Below are 17330 nucleotides of genomic sequence, written 5' to 3'. Positions count from 1 at the left end.
TCATGGGACCCTCCACGTGACTCCTCCCCAACCTGGGGCTCTCATGCTCTTCCTGTCCCCTCCCCATGATCCACCCCCCTTACCTGGGGAGCGGCGGGCTCTGTCCTCCTCCCGCTGCGCTGGAAACTTTGAAACCACAGCGGCAAAAGGAGCAGAACGTGGGGCTGCTGGGACACCACATTCTGCTCCTTTCCCCGCTACGGTTCCCGGGAGAGCCCTGAACCTCAGGGCTCCACCGGGCGGCCCCATGCCCACAGCTCCTTTGGAGTGGCTGTACCTCCCCCAGCCCTGTCCTCTGGCAGGGCTGCTGTAGATGGAGGAGACCCTGCATGGGCTGGGGGCGGTACAGCTGTGCCAGAGAGGCCCCAGGTTTTGCTCCTCCTCTGTCTTTCCGGTATGCTATACCAGCTATAAATATCTTGCTGGTATGACATACTGGACCGTACCACCCTACTTGCATTGTTGCAAGGACTATTACTGAAGATACATGTTCTTTCCTCACTTGAGCTCACAATCTAGTGGGTCTGGTTAGATTCTCAGCTGCTGCTGACAGAGAACTGGGTAATGGCACCCGCAAGGATGTTTTTTCCTGGCTAGTTTGCTGCAACCCTTTATTTCAGATACACATGTCATTGTCATCAACCAGGCCTTTGTCACCTTAGATCATTGCAGTGCATAAGAGCTAGGTATTACACATGTTAGGTGCTTAAGGCTGATGGCTTTTTGACTGCTGTGTTGGGTATCAAAATTGCTCTGTCCTCAATCAAAAAAGGGGATGCAGCTATTTATTTCTTTTACATTTTTAATGATTATTTTAAACAATTTTCTCAGACAAACCAATGGACAAGATATCAGTTCATTTTAAATGGATCATGATAAACAAATTGCTGTTTTGAAATTTAGACAGCCTTGGGGTAGATGTGAGAATAAGCTGTGAATTAAACATCCCTTGACAGATGGAAATTTGTAAAGTGAGAAAAACCAGACTGACCTCTAGTATGGTGCTGACAAGTGAAGGATTACATTGTCTTGAATATTGGGAGCCACATGTTATGAGTCCCTCATCAGAGGGGCATATGTACACAGGAAACCTGCAACTCTCTGTCATTTATTCACAGTAATGCATACTGCAGTCAAAATATTTAATGCTTTGAAGGATTAAGTGGCCATTCCCATTGATACTTGACACAGGAACTTACTAACTCATAAGGCAGCACCAGATATAGACTTCATCGCTTCTCACAAATTGTGGTTGTCCAATTTTGACTAGATTGTGACTTGGACAATGCATCTGCATTGGGGAGTCAGAAGTCATAATCCTCTGCCACCTTCCTTGAGCTATCAAGTCCTTGAGTCTGGTTGCACAGGACTAAGATTACTTGACTGCTCATTCTCTCCTGGGAGAAGCTGGGTGAGGAATGTGTGGACCAGGGCTCAATTTCCCTCTGCTTCCTGGTGAAAGTGGCTGGGCCAGTGCAGTGAAGTGGTGGGGTAGTACGTACTGCTGGGATTTCCTAGCAGTACATTCCTACCCTTCAGAAGCAACGAGGAAGCAGGGGAAGAATAGTCTTTCTGAGTCGCAACACCTCCTGGGCAGTTCTTGAAGTGACGTAGCTAATGCATAACCTCTTGATCAGGATTGACACTGCACCATCTATCCCTCTGGACTTTTGAAAACATGTATGTGAAATATCACTCTGTTTGGTGTGTTATGCTCCCCTCCAGTCATGTGTCCAATACACAGAAGATATGAGTCTGCTGCAACTTCCAGCTAAAAGAAACTAATCTTTTAGCTCAAGCTACCACAGATTTTTTTTAGGTTGTGGATGTTTAACTTGACCAAGATGGGTGGTTATAAAAACTTGGTGAGTTACACAGGCTTAAACGTTTGTGCAAAAACAACACTGGGTGAGTCTAATTCTGATTAAATTTCAAGTCAACTGCATTTCTCAGTCTGGAAAATAACTGATTAATAGCTCTGCTGCTTTTCAAAAACAACCCCTTAGTTTTTATACATAATTAGAGGCCAGTCCTGCTCCCAGTGAAGTCAGTAGCAACATTCCCTTGAACTTCAGTGGTAGCAGGAAAAGGCGGTTTGAGATGTCACTATTAAATAATAATACATAATATTAATAAAGTTAAGGTTTTTTTCCCTCACCTCTCCTTCACTTACCCTGATCAGATAATCATACAATTATGCTGAATATCCTTTCACACTTCCAGACTAGTCTTACATACTTACACGTTTCACATATCTTTTCATCTATGTGCGTTTGAGAGCTGCACTTCTAGGAGGCTGACAAGTTAGATTAGTAGGGGTGTTTTACTGCCATGGCTACAATAAATTCCTTTCTCATTTTAGAACTGTCCTTCTGAGCCAAGCGTTTTTGCAATGATAGCTATGGGTGCGGTGTTAAAACATGTTTATGGTGCTGTGACGTTATGGGGCCCCTTTCTATTTTGCAAGGAGAAATTGGAAACAGAGGGGCCAGGCATAATGCTTATTTCAGCATGCTTGCTTGATTTATCCAATACTAGCACAATAACATTCTTCCTTCCATTCCAGATACCCCATAGAAAAGGCTCAACTTACTTTGGGAAAGAAAAACAATCACAGGCCAACAATCCATGCTAAATTCTGCTCTGACTTTCACCTCATGCACCTTACTGTAGTCAATATATTTAGAGGCTTTTCTGTGGCCCACATCAGCTGCCATAGTACTTGGGCACCTCAAATGACACTAATGAATTTATCCTGCCATCAACGTCAGTGATGCTACATAAGTGAAGTTGAAAGAAGACTTTGGCCCAACTGTGTGTTCTTTCAAGTGGTGATGTTCTTTGTTCCCAGAACAAAGATGTGTCAACTGCAGCAGGCTGCTTGCCAGCTAATTGCTGAGACATTAATGGTAATGACAAACAACATCCATGAAGTCCCAGGAGAGGAGGAAAGGAGAGGAGATTGTCACAGAACTAAAGCAATAAAAGATGTATAAGACCTATTTAGTATTGTGTCCATTCTCATGCCAACCTTGGATTCTTCTTTGCAGTTAAAATGCTTTTAGGGATGACCTAGAAAACAAGGATAAATGAGCACAACACTTGCATTCCCTTAGGCTTGGTCTACACTAAACCCCCAAATCGAACTAAGGTACGCAACTTCAGCTACGTGAATAACGTAACTGAAGTTCGAAGAACCTTAGTTCGAACTTACCTCGGTCCACACGTGGCAGGCAGGCTCCCCCGTCGACTCCGCGGTACTCCTCTCGTCTAGCTGGAGTACCGCAGTCGACGGCGAGCACTTCCTGGTTCGACTTATCGCGTCCAGACAAGACGCGATAAGTCGAACCCAGAACTTCGATTGCCAGCTGCCGAATTAGCGGCTGGGTGTAGACATACCCTTAGTGTCTGGAGCAATCCAGCCAAAGATATTGGGGCCCAAATTCTCTGCTTCATTGAGCTTCTGCTCAGCACAACTGCAGGGCTGGGGGCTATCGGAGAACCAACCAAAGTCCCTGGGTTTTGGGGTGGATCTGCCCCAATGTGGATTAAAGCTGTTTGTGGGCATCTGATTTCCCTCAGCTAGTTATGATCCCTTATGGACCACATGTCAGCTGAGCATCTGTGGCACATGCCCTACACCAGGTCTAAATGGGATGATGGTGCTGCAGGAGCCATATATGCCATATATGCTGCCTTTGTGCCCATTGAGAGCTCCCACACTGGGAGGATTTGTTAAGTGGACAGATCTGACTGATTTTCAGCTTCTTTGTGCTGTTACAACAGCACCCAACAGATGGAACACCATGGAGAATCTAGCCTTAGCAATCTAGGATTTGTGATTTAACAAACTGAATTAATCTCTCTAGTGGATTCCCTTAATCTAAACCATTATTTTCAATAGAAATATAATTTTAATTAACACATATTTTCCTAGCTAAACAGAAGTCAGTCCCATGCAAACAATAAAGTTATGTTTACAAATTATCCCATCCCATCTCCTAGAACTAGAAGGGACCTTGAAAGGTCATCAAGTCCAGCCTCCTGCCTTCACTATCAGGACCAAGTACTGATTTTGCCCCAGATAGTCCCCTCAAGGATTGAACTCACAACCTTGGGTTTAGCAGGCCAATACTCAAACCACTGAGCTATCCCTGCACAGAGCTGACAGCCCCTGTTTACATAAAGGTCTGTGTAGCTTTCCAATAACCTTCAAACTGAAATGACCTCTGTGAAACAGCTCTACAGCCTCTCCATGGTTTATGGGGACGGGGAGGATTCCTACCGGTCTACTGATCCAGGTACTCAGGGCAGGATTTGAGCCTAACTGAGAACAGCAACGCCAGTTTAGCTTGTGAGATCAGAAAATAATCAGTCTGAGGTGGTATGGCTGCATGTTGTAGGCCTGACTGCTGTGAAAACAAGTTCTCATCAATCATATTTACCAACCTGAAAAAATAGCCCAGTTCAGCCAATATTCCCCCCAACTCAAACTAAGTACCATGGGCTGTGATGTAATATAGACTTGTGCAGTACAGACATAAAATATACAGGGCCCAGTTAAGCCAAAATGCGGGTCCTGATAGCAGAACTAATATCTACCATTTAAAAGGAATGGGAGTTCCATACAGCATTTATGTACATAATATGATTCTATAACTACATCCTGTCTTGTATTCTGATTGCTAAGTATTCAGTATTCTCCTCAGGAAATTAATAACTTTATGAAGCAGCTGTTCCCTCCACAACCTTTAAAAAATATTGCTGTTGTAAACCATGGATTACTGTTTTTGATAGGGGTAATTCCCTTAAAATTGGCCATTGCCTGGGCTAATGAATGGGTATGTCATTCAGTGGGAGCTGCCCTGAGAACCATGAATAATTTTGGAAGAAGCAAAAATAAATACTGAAGTGATATATGCAGTTAGTTATACTTAGCTCAAACTTTCTAGGCTGGAGGTTTGAGACTAAGAGGCAATCTCTCTTCTGTGATGCCCTCCTCTCAAACAGTTAGTTGTGTAAGGAACAGTACATTAACAGCCACAGGAAAAAACCTCAACTTATCTTCTTTTAAGAATTAATATGACTAATATGCAGCAAGTGGTTACTTATGGGGAGATTTTTCAAAACTATCACTGGCAGTTAGGTGCCTACCTGTCATTGAAAGTCAATGAGAGTTAAATGCCTGTCACTTGTGCCTTTGAAATTGCTCTGCCCTTCCCGCTCCAATATCTCATTCCTTTTACAAGAAACTGGTTACATGCACTATTGGCCTTTCTGCTGCCTGGAACATTAGATTTTCTCAGGTGTACTGTGTGCTCTAATAATACTGCTACTACAGGAGATTCTTCACTAGTGCAATTTTATTATTTGCTTAAGGGCCAACCAAGAGCAGGTCCCCATTGTGCTAGGCACTGTACAAATACAATAGTAGGCTGTCCTTACCCTGAAAGGCTTACAATCTAAATAGACAAGGCAGACACAGTGAGAGGTGGCCATGGTAGGCTGCATGGTGATATCTGGTGCTGCCTCGGGCATTTACTTTTAATTTACAGTATGATACATATAAGATGGCTACTTTCAGCAGATTTCAGTATAACCATTCTCTTTCTATTTCAGTAAATCCTTTACTTTATGAATTTTCAATTTATAAAGTGACAAAGCAGGTAATACTAGCTGGTTGAAATATTTCAAATGGAAAATGTTTCCTTATTCCCCCCTCCCCCCAAAAAAGAAGAAAAAAAACCCTCTGTTTAAATGTAAATTATATACAAAACATTTCCATTTAGAAAACTTTTTTGTCAAACTTGTATCAAAACTTTTCACATTTTCATTTATCATTTCTCTATTAAATAGCAAATTTTCAAATATGCCTCTTCTGCCTTATGATAAATTCCTGATTCTCCTTAACTCCCAGAACTTACTTTCAGGGCACTATGCTGGATGGAAAAATAACACTTTATGGTTCTCTTATGTCCCTGAAGTCCCTGTGTGTTCTGCTGAGGGCCATGATAAATGAGACAAAATGCCTGGCTGTGGCGTTTGGGTATTTTTTGTGGAAGTGTTGTTTGAGTCAATCATCTGATTTCATAGGGGTTATGATGGGGAGAGCATAGCATACCCCATGATTAAAATCTATGAATGTTAGAGGTTTTATATGAGTACTCTATCATTTATTGTGAGCATAATTTTGGTTCCCCCCCCCTCGCTCCCAAAGTGTTCAGCAGTGGCCCAACTTTGCTCCCACAGAAGGCAATAGAAGTTTTCCCATTGACTTCAGTGAGAACAGACTTAGACCAATTCTGGGTGCATTTTGAAAGCTTAATTTTTGAGAACTCCTCCAGGGGGCCAATCACTGAAGTCAATGAGAATTCTTCAGGAGTAAAGACGGCAGAGCAGGGCCTTAAGAGAACAGGCTTACAAGTATGAACGTGAGTATGGAATGAGTTAATGATGGAGTTTTAGAATTTTTTCCAGTCGGTTTCTGGTTATTTTAGAAACCCACCAGATGTTTTGCTCTCCAGCTGAAGTTAGATATGGCACATAAAATGCAGTTAAAAATGCAGAGATATTTAAGCAATCATGATTGAAGAACAGGTTATTTCCTGAAGATTAATGACTGCCTGGGAGTAGTTGGGGCCGAGGATTCAGCCGAGAGCCATTAGCTCAACTAGCCATTAATCCCTCCCAAAATGCTCTGTGCCAGGGTCATTATTGCTATTATAAGCTTAAAAAGTATGGGCATAGTATACTTTTTGTTGATGATGATGAAGATTTGACAGGACACTTCTGGAGAATTAATTCCCCCTGCATTTGGCCAGTATGATGTCTTGAAGTTTCTCTCAGTGGTATTCTAATAATTTTACGTTTAAAATCTAGATTACACGTTGCACCCAGTAGGATCAGCTGTCAGAACCACCAGCCCTAATCATGCAAATATTACATGTGTGACACTTCCCTTTAGCCCAATGGCCAGTTCGCCATTATCTGATAATTTGGGGCTAGATACCACTATTCATGTTGGCCAGATTTTGATCCTTTTACTTACGTACTCATTGACTTCAATGGGACCATTCAAGGAGTAAAGTAATATTCAAATTGAATAATGGGATCAGAATCTGGCCATTAACAAACTACATGTTGGAATTCAATAAATGTTTAAAGTGGGATATTGGAGTTAGTGTTTGTGGTTAAGTTGTTTGTGGTTAAGGGGCTGTTCCTGCTCGTACTGAAGTGAACGGCCAAGGTCCCATCGACCTTAATGGGAGCAATATTGGGCACCTGGTCCTTTTCATTTAATGTAGTCCAATAGTATTTTTTTTATTTATGTTCTTTAAATATGTAATCAGTGGCACAGCTTTAGCTAGCCAGTTTTCTCTTATCACTGTCAGTTTCTTTATCATAGATTCATAGTATAAGGTCAGAAGAGACCATTAGATCATCTAGTCTGATCTCCTGTATAACACAGGCCATTAGGTTTCACTCAGTTACCCAGCATTGAGCTCAATAACTTGTGTTTGGCTAATGCCTTTCTGGAAAGTATGCCTCTAGTCTTGATCCTAAGAAATCAAGAGATGGGGAATCCACCACTTCTCTTGGTAGTGGTGGATTCCAAATTATTCTAAAGGCTCATTACTAACAATGTGAGCCTTATTTCTAATTAGAATCTGTTTGGCTTCAGCTTCCAGCCATTGGCTCCTTTTGTTCCAGTCTCTGCTAGATGAAAGCATGTGTTTTCTTGTGTTTTCTCCCCATTACGGCACTTAGACCGTGGAAGCAAGTCACATCTCAATCTTCATTTTGATAGGCAAACCAGATTGAACTCTTCTCTCACTCTAAGGGCAGGTCTACATTAGCACTAAAGTCAATCTAACTTACATCACTCTGAGGTGTGAAAAGGACACCCCCTGAGCAACACAACCTAAGTGCTGTCCATACCAGCACTATGTCAGCAGGAGACACTCTCCCGCTGACATAGCTTCTGCCTTTTGCGGAGGGAGAATAATTATGCCAATGGGAGAGCGCTCTCCCATCATCATAGAGCGTCTTCACCAGACATGCTGCATCGGTGCAGTTGTGCTAATGTAGCGCTTCTAGTGTAGACCTGACTTAAGGCACTTTCTCCAGCCCTCAATTTATTTTGTGTTGTTGTTTTTTTCTGCACCCTCCAATTTTCCAGCATCCTTTGTGAAAGTGTGGTTAGACCTTGGTGCCCAGAACTGGACACTGCATTCCAGTATCTGTCTTACAATGCCATATGCAAAGGTAAAATCACCTCCCTACCTCCTTTTTTGCTATTCCCCCATTTATACAGCCAAGGATCATATTAGCCCTTTTTGTCACAGCATTGTATTGAGAACTTGTGATGGGGGACACTCACTTCTCATGAGTGCCTCCTGTCAGTTGGGTGCGACCTGCACTCTTTCTCTCTTTGCTCCTGGTGCCCCCTCACGGCTGCCCCCTCATCAGGTTGGGCTCTGATTGGCTGCTTCCCTGCAGCATTTCTAGGCAGGCCTGTAGGAACCACCTTCACTCCTCCTTTTCTGGGATGGGGTGTGGTAGGACCATGAGGCCTCCAGCAGTGGGCCTCAAAGGCCCTGGTACACCAATCACAGAGCTCATGTTTAGTTTCTTGTCCATTATGAGCTCTAAATCCTTTACAAAGTGACTGCTTTCCAGGAAACAGTCCTCCAGAACATAAGTATCATGTTCTTTGATGTATAACTTTGCATTTGGCTGTATTAAAATGCATATGTTATTAGGCCCAGTTTACCAAGTGATCCAAACCATTCTGTATGACTACCCTGTCCCCATCATTATTTACCACTTCACCAACCTTTGTGTCATCTGTAACTTTCATCAGCAGTGAATTTCCATTTACTTTGGCCTAGACCCACATAGGTACTTAGGTGCCTATGCCCAGACATAGGAACCTATGTCTAGGGTTTAGGTGCCTAACTCCCAATTTTAGGCCCCACTGCAATCTACAAAACTTTTGATGACGACTGTAAGTGCCTAAACTTGCTCAGCGACTACATTTTTTGGGTAAAAAGTCCCTAGGAGACTATGTTTCTGTCTCTGGGCTGGTGCACTACTGCCTCACTCTAGGCATCTGGACACCTGTCTCCTGCCTAACCCCAAAGCAATCCATGACCTGGGGGGAATAACCACCTATCTCATGTATTGCATGTAAGCAAGCCTACTGAATCAGGTCCCATTCAGAATCGGTCGAGAGCAGGAAAAGATGGTGGTAGTGCCAATGTCCACCTTATAACTTTAGCCCAATGGTTAGAGCACTCACATGAGATGTGGAGACCCAGGTTCAATTTCCCCATCTGCTTGAGAGAGAGGATTTGAACAGCAGTCTCCTACATCTCAAGAGAGTGCTCTAATGACACAATATGGGATAATATGCTGATGTGGTGCTTGCACAGTCTCTCTTGTTGATCCTGTTCCATTGTGTAGAAATAATTAAAGAGCATTTGGAGTAGGGGGACTGGACTGTGGATCTCCCACCTCCCCAGGGGTGCCCTATCCACCAAGCTATAGATAATTCTCTCTTGCTTTCTCTAGCTTAATCACTCCTTAAGGATTTATCCAAAGTGGAACATCTTTAACAGGAGAGATTGAAAAAGATGCACATCAGACTATCCCATAGCTGAATGGTTAGAGCACGCTCCTGAGAGGTGGAAGAGCCCTGTTCAGATCCTTTCTCCCCATCACACAGAAGGGGAATTGAACCTGACTCTCCCACATCCTAGATGAGTGCTCTAGCCATTGGGCTAAACATCAAATGGTGGGCACCACTCCCACCTTCTTCAGTTGTTTTCTGTAAAGGGAGACAGGCACCTAACATTCTTGGAAAAAAATGGCCTGGGTGCCCAAGTCCCCCTCCTGGAGTTAGGTGTTTCCTAGTTATGCATCACAAGCAGAAACAGGTGCTTCCCTGTAGCCTGGACTTAGACATCTGGCTCCATGAGGGGTCAAGGCTTTGCATACACCCATCTCATTGGCATCTCCCATGGGCTAACCTGTGCGGCTCCCTGCCTAGTGTTCTGGCTCTTCCTTGGGAGTCTTGGTGCCTAACTCAGGCCTTGTAAATCATAGTGTTGTTCCTGTGGCTGTCAAGGCACGGAAAGTTAGGTGTTGCAACACACAATGTCCCTTGGGGGATCCAGTCCTTCCAGATCATTGATTAAAATGACAGATAGCATCAGGCCTGACACCAAGCCCCACATAACCCCACTAGGAACACCCCATTCAGTGATTATTCCACTTTTAAAAGATCTCACTTCTATCTGAACATTCTCTACTCACCATGGTTACAAGAGACACCTGAGAATACTATTGCTGAGAGAAGTTAGCAATTAACTTTTTCTTTTTTTAAATGTGTTTACTTTGTGCACTATTTTGGGCCTGATCCAAAGCCCATTAAAGTCAAAGGCAATCTTTGCATTGACTTCCATTGCCTTTGGAACACGCAGTCTGTGGGAAAATGGAGAGGGTCATTTTAATCTTCCCCTATATCAGGGATTGGCAACCTTTGGCACACAGCCCACCAGGGTAAGCCCCCTGGTGGGCCGGGCCAGTTTGTTTACTTGCCACATCCGCAGGTTCGGCCGATCACAGCTCCCACTGGCCACGGTTCACCGCTCCAGGTCAATGGGGGTGGCGGGAAGCGGCAGCCAGCACATCCCTTGGCCCGCGCCTCTTCCCGCAGCCCCCATTGGCCTGGGATGGTGAACCGCGGCCAGTGGGAGCCGTGATCGGCCGAACCTGCGGACACGGCAGATAAACAAACTGGCCTGGTCCACCAGGGGGCTGTGTACCAAAGGTTGCCAATCCCTGCCCTATATAATCACCCAGTTTCTCCATGACTGAAAAGACTTGAGAACATCAACAGGGGATCAAAACCCCAAAAACTTTATTTTTAAAGAAAATTTGAATAATATTACAGGATCTTATCAACCTCTTTATTTAATCCTTAAGAAGAAATCTACCCTCTTTCTCCCACTAGTCAAAGAAAGGATGAGGGGAGGGACTTAAATGAAATAGAGGAGCTGAGGAAGAACTTGCCAGACCTTTCTTGCTCTGCTCTACATCTTATCTCAAGAATCATTACATTCACTATGAGCATGGGAGAAGGAGAGAACATTTAACAGGTTGACTCCTTTATCAAAGGGATTACTATGAGTAAAACACTTGTGTTGGGTTGAAGGGGGAGTGAATATAATTATTCTTAATCCGGGTAACCCTTTAATCTCAGCTGTTTTGTCATGTCACCTTACTGGCATTGGTGTGATGCATGATGGAAATCCCAGCATCAGGAGATTAAGTGAATTTTGTACTCTGGTTTATTAGAAGCTAGTATGTTCATATAAGTCTTCTCAGGCAGTTTATTTTCTCATAGCAAAGTTACTAAAGTCACTGAAATTTTGAAACTTTTTTTTTTTTTGGCTATTTATATAAGACTGTGGGCAAATTACAGACTGTTCAGCTTACGTTTATTAGCCAGTGCAACACCTGTTAGATAACTGGTATGTTCCTTTTGGGATTTCCATAAAAATGTATGAATCTTGTATCAAAGGAAGTGTGTGTGTGTGTGTGTGCATGTGCGCGTGTATATGTGAAAGAGAGAGAGAGAGAGAGAGAGAGAGAAAAGGCGGATTCTTTAGTCAAAACTATAATTTCTTCGAAATGATAAATTTCAAAAGAAGTCTCTCAAACATAAAGAGAGACTTTATGCTTTAAATTTGAATCCAGTCAGTCATAATTATTGTTGGGAGAGGGGGCAGAGATATTCCCTTTCTCTAATATAAAGAGAGAGAGAAAAAAAATGTGCACAATTTTGGTGAACATCAAAACTGCTAATCACAATTGATGCCATATTTTATTAACATGCTTTAGATAATGGAATATCCTCCCCTCATTGTATGCAGTAACAACTGATTTGTACTTTGTAAGTTTCCTCATACAATAGTAAGTGTAAATCTAGATAGCTATGGTAGCTCTGCTTTCTTGCTGTAGTCATTTTCCAGTTTGACAAGCTATGAGGGAGCATATAAAGCAGCAAAGGAAATGCAAGACATCTGTAACAAAACCAGTGAACATGCTATTGATTTGTTTCCCTTGCTGGTGTGGTCCTGGCATTGGTCTCTTTCTCTAGAGAAATGAGTTAAAGAAACAAGCCCAGTAGAGAACATGGAATTTTACTTCCATTCATCTTTCTTATTTTGCAAGCACCACATTCTGCAAATCCCATGCCAGCAAAGCTCTTGGATCAGTCCTTGAATTCTTCTGGATCCTTAAGGGAGGAGATGTCAGAGCTGGCCAAGAATCTAAGTGGAAACTGATGACAGAAGCTGACATTAATCAGTTCCACAGTATGTTCTGCCCAGCAGGTTTCTTCCAATAAATCAAAGGGCTTCAAATCTAAAGGGCATTTAACCATTAGAGAGCAACTGTTCACTGTGGTCTGTAGCTGCTAAACATGATGAATTTAATATTTAATTGATTCAAATGTATAACCTCCATGTATATACAGTGCGCATGATATTACATGCTAGCACACTGGACCAGATCCTCAGATGGTGTAAGTCAACGTAGCCCTACTGACATTGCTAGTTTACACCTCCATCTGAGGAGCTAGCCCACTATGTATACACGAGGTGAATTAAATGATTTTTCCTGACAGTGATATGAAGCAGAAACACCCTCAAAATTTGCAAGATTTCTGTCTTTCTTGTGATAATATCTTTCTCAACAGTGAGCCCAGAAGGACCAAATGACGATGAACAGAGTGAAATCTGACAGGCCAGATTGCTCATCCGTGGGAGTAAGGAGTTCACAGTTATTCACATGAGTGATTCTGTCGACTTCAATGGGACTACTCAGACGAGTAACTACTTACCAGTAGGAATAAGGGGTCAACATTCTGGACAAGAACTAGGATATTTCAGCGTGGCTTTTTTGTGCAGGTCGAGGCAGGGGGATGGAAAGAGGGACTGACCTCTGGAAGAACATTTTAACTCTCACCGACATTTGTGGTGTAATGTTGTACCACACAAGCATAACTTGTGAACTAATGGTCCGCCAACTGTGCTGTTTCAGGACATCGAGGCACATGTACACAATTCAGCTTTTTTTTTTTTTGGTTTAGTTTAGCATGAAAAATATTTTTTCTGTATCAAAAAGGTATGTGGGGTACAAATGTACCCCAAACATGTTGCACTGTTATCCCTATATTTTAGTAGTTCTATGTATGTTTGCTTCTTGGAGGAGTATCTTGTATTGTAATAGTTAGCATATATAACTGATAATGCATTGCAGTGACCGTGGTTGCTGCATAGGGTCACCCTAAAGTAGAAGGTATTCCATGGAAGCTGGTCTCTTCAAATCCAGGCTTGTTAAGTGTCCTCAACACAGAGTTGACTGATGCTGGCTCCCTTTGCCTAACACCCTTGAGGGGATTGTCTTTCTAGGCATTGTGCTCCAAACACTGCAGATTCAGGAGAGTTATGGGGATTTTTTTGCATTATGTAATTCAAGATGGCAAACAAACAGGCATGATATTCTGCTTTTGACCTTATCAAAATAATTTTGAAACTCTGAAAGCAAGTTGTCATGTGATCACAACATTTTTGTGCCAGATTGTGTCAAGAGTTGCTCTGAGAAGGAAGACCATGTTTCTGTTGACTGTTCGTCAAGTTTATCTTCGGACAGTGAGGAGCTCGTCTTCAGCCCTGATATAAGACTGGAAGAAATGTAGTTGGGGATAACTTCTTCACCAGTATTCAGCTCACTCAAGATCTACTCAAAATTTGACCTATGTTCATTCAATCCAATGAAACAAGCCTGATATATCCAGTGAGATGCATCCACATCACAGCACAGAGAAATTGTCATCAGTGTTCAGGTTTGACGATGCATCATGGTAAGGTTGTAGAAGGAAATGAAAAGAAATGCCACACAATTCTCCACTACAATTACACTAAAAGTGATATTGATAGCATGGACCATCTTGCACGAATGTACTCCTGCAGGTGTGAGATAAATAGGTGGCCAATGGTTCTTTTTCAACATACTTGTTGCTGCTATTGCAAGTTTCATCATTTGGGTCAGCAACAACCCTTCTTGGCACCACACTCGACCAAGATAAAGAAGGTGCTTGTTCCTTGTCAATCTAGGAGAACAACGTATAGATGTAAATATAAAGAGAAGAATCCTTGATAGCCATCATCTCACCATGCCCACCAAAGCAGCATATTCGTCCCTTGGCTGCCATCAAAAACCAGCCACCACAGAAACACCTAGCAAACTTAGCAGTGGTTACTAACACATTTGCCCCAGTTCAGCTGACCAGAAGAGCTGCCAGCAATGTAGAGAATGCAGTGAATTTGTATGCGCTGACCACTCGATATCAATGCTGTTGTGTGAAAATTGCATATAGGCTCACATTGAATAAGACTCCTGCTAGTTCTTTTGATTTGCTAGTTACATTTTTTTTTTCTAAAACATTGAAGAATTGTTCTTAGTTGTTCTTAGTCCCCCAAAACACAGTTCATGTAACTTTTTTATGACACTGAATTTTAAACAATTTTTTTGTCCTGAAACATTAAAGAATTGCTCTTGGTTTCTGAATGCACTTGGGGTACAAACTTTACTTCTGTGGGAATTCTGTGCCAAAAAGTTAAAAATTCTGCACACAATATTTAAAAATTCTGCTAAATTCTTCATGTTTTATTTGTCAAAAAACCCACAGTATAATCACACCAGTTTCATTTATTTTGGTAATTTTATTTCAAAATACCTGTCAGCAAGTATTTCTGTCACAATACAGATAACAAAAGAGATTCAGGAAATGTTTTTTGAGAAATAGATTCCTTAATAGGAATATTAATACAGAACCTTTAGTAATAATTCATTTAAACTACAATACAGGTACATGTTTTCTGCATTCCTCAGAAGCAGTGCAAAGGCTTGGAGAAGTCAGGGGTAATGGAAGAGCTGAGGGAGAGGAAAGTATTTGATGGGAAGAAGCCTGGGAGTGAATCTAGAGGGTTGATAGGTGTGAGTGGGAGAAGTATGGGGTTTTTTTGGGGGGGCGGGATTGTTAAGGAATTGGGGAGTCTCCCCCATGCAAACACTGGCTGACCCCTAGCTTCTCCCATTCAGTCAGGCACATCTGCCCATCCCCATGTGTCCTTGCACAACCACTCAGTCACCCCTCCCCTATCCCCATGTGTCTCTGCACCCCCCACTACCATTCAGCTCCCACCCCAGTCATCCCCATTAGCTCTTCTGAACCCCAGTCTATATGACCCCCCAGCAGCCTATGTGCCCTGATCTGTCCATTCTTCCCCCCCCTTCACCCCATATCTCCTCACCTGTGGGCAGTACACTGTGAAGAATGCAGTCTCTCTGCAGCTGGCTGAGCTGGTGGCCCTCTGTTCTGGTGTCACAGCAGCCCCTGGTGGGTGAAAGGCATAATTGCAGCACCGCCCCAGCAGAATGTATTTTCTGCGAAGAAAAAAAATATCTGCAGAGGACATGAATTCCGCACATGTGCAGTGGCACAGAATCCCCCCAAGAGTAAAATTTTCCCCCATGATACAGTTAATGTAACTTTTTTCTCAACACTAGGTGAAGGTTGAGATGTGATCCAACAAATGAAAAGTCTCATAACCTATGAAAAGGAACAAATGCGTTTGGTTGCCTGGAGAGGAACTTGCTTTGGCTGTGGATGGTAAATAAATAGTTTGAATGGGTTACAGTTCCTGGTCTTCACAAAATAGCTGTCTTTGGGCTCATAATGATGTAGTGGAGTGATCCGTCTAGGTTGAGTAGCTCTCATTCAAGTATTGTAGTGAAGTATGCACACAGGATAGAATTTTTATAAAAGCACCTAGGAGCCTAATGCTCATTGACTTTAAATAAGACAAAGGGTATGCTTACACTGCAATAAAACACCCGTAACTGGCCCAAGTCAGCTGACTCAGGTTCATGGGGCCTGGGCTGCAGGGCTATAAAATTGCAGTGTAGATGTTAAGGCTTGGGTTGTAGCCTGAGCTCTGGGACCCTGTGAAGGAGGAGGGTCCCAAAGCCTGGGTTCTGGCGTGAGCTCAAATGTCTACACTGCTGATCCCGGCCATCCATCCATGTTTTTTCTGTAGTATAGATATACCCTGGGGTGCCTCAAAGTGTTCAAGCCACTTTTAAAAATTGAACTTAAATGCTTCTGAAAACTTTACCCACACAGGCTTGATTTGTCATTACTTTGCTTCTGATGTCCCAATTTATGAGATTGCCACTATCACGGCTAATCCAAGGTTTGAACTGGGGAACCTCCAGAGCTAAAGCCATGAGTTTCTGCAGCTTGAGAAAAAAAAGTTAGGCTCTGTAACTGGGAGCTGTAATATACTCACATCCTCTGTGGAGTGGGCCAATAGGGGACTGACACAAACACACACATACTCTCTCTCTCATGGGTTGCAGGTCTAAAGTGTTACCTAATCAGAATGGTAACATTTTACAGCCACTTTACACAGGCATAAATGATGGCACAAGATGCAATGGAGAATCAGGCCTCTCCCTGCTGTTGACCAAATGATAGACATGTCCAGAAGTGCACAGGAAAAAAATGTGCTCTCTTCTCCCGCCCTTTCTCTCCACACACTTCTGAAGTTCCTTTGCGTTTGGAAAAAGGGAAGGAACAGTTAAAATAAATAAAATTAAAACATGAAGAATAAAGAAGTAAAAAGCCAGAGACATTTGAAAATGGAGATTATACAATGTCTGGTGTAAATACTGAATAAACTTCCCAAAGAAAGCAGCATACCTGAGCCTATGAATGGTTTTTGCTGCAGTCAGTAATGAGATTTTTGAGGTGATGAAATATATTGTAGGTCAATTTATATTTACTAGATTTATAAAGTCAGGCTTTGCTGGAACATATGATCCTTCATCTTATGCTCTGCATTTGGTGATATTCCATATGCTTCTTGTTCACGTATTCTGTGTTGGCCAAAAACACAGGCTAACTGGAGCATTGTAGAACCCTCAAACATGCTAACACACATTTTAACCAAATTAGTCCTGTAGCTTCATTCAGCTGCAAGTGTCATATTGTTGGCTTCAAAAGAGTCAATAACTTAGCACAGGTAGCGTGAGGCATGTTATGCTTATGTAGAGGTGGAAGCAGAGCAGTAGCAGTAGCAGCTTCCCTAAATTAGCCTACTTTAGTTCCCCGTCTGTAAAATGAGGATGACCATACTTCCTTTGTATAGACTCTAAATTATTCAGGGCAGGAGCTGTCTCTCTCTTTGTGTTTG

The sequence above is a fragment of the Malaclemys terrapin genome, chromosome 3 (genome assembly GCF_027887155.1).
Source record: "Malaclemys terrapin pileata isolate rMalTer1 chromosome 3, rMalTer1.hap1, whole genome shotgun sequence".
In the NCBI taxonomy this organism is placed as follows: domain Eukaryota; kingdom Metazoa; phylum Chordata; order Testudines; family Emydidae; genus Malaclemys; species Malaclemys terrapin.
This window is presented reverse-complemented; position numbering follows the sequence as displayed.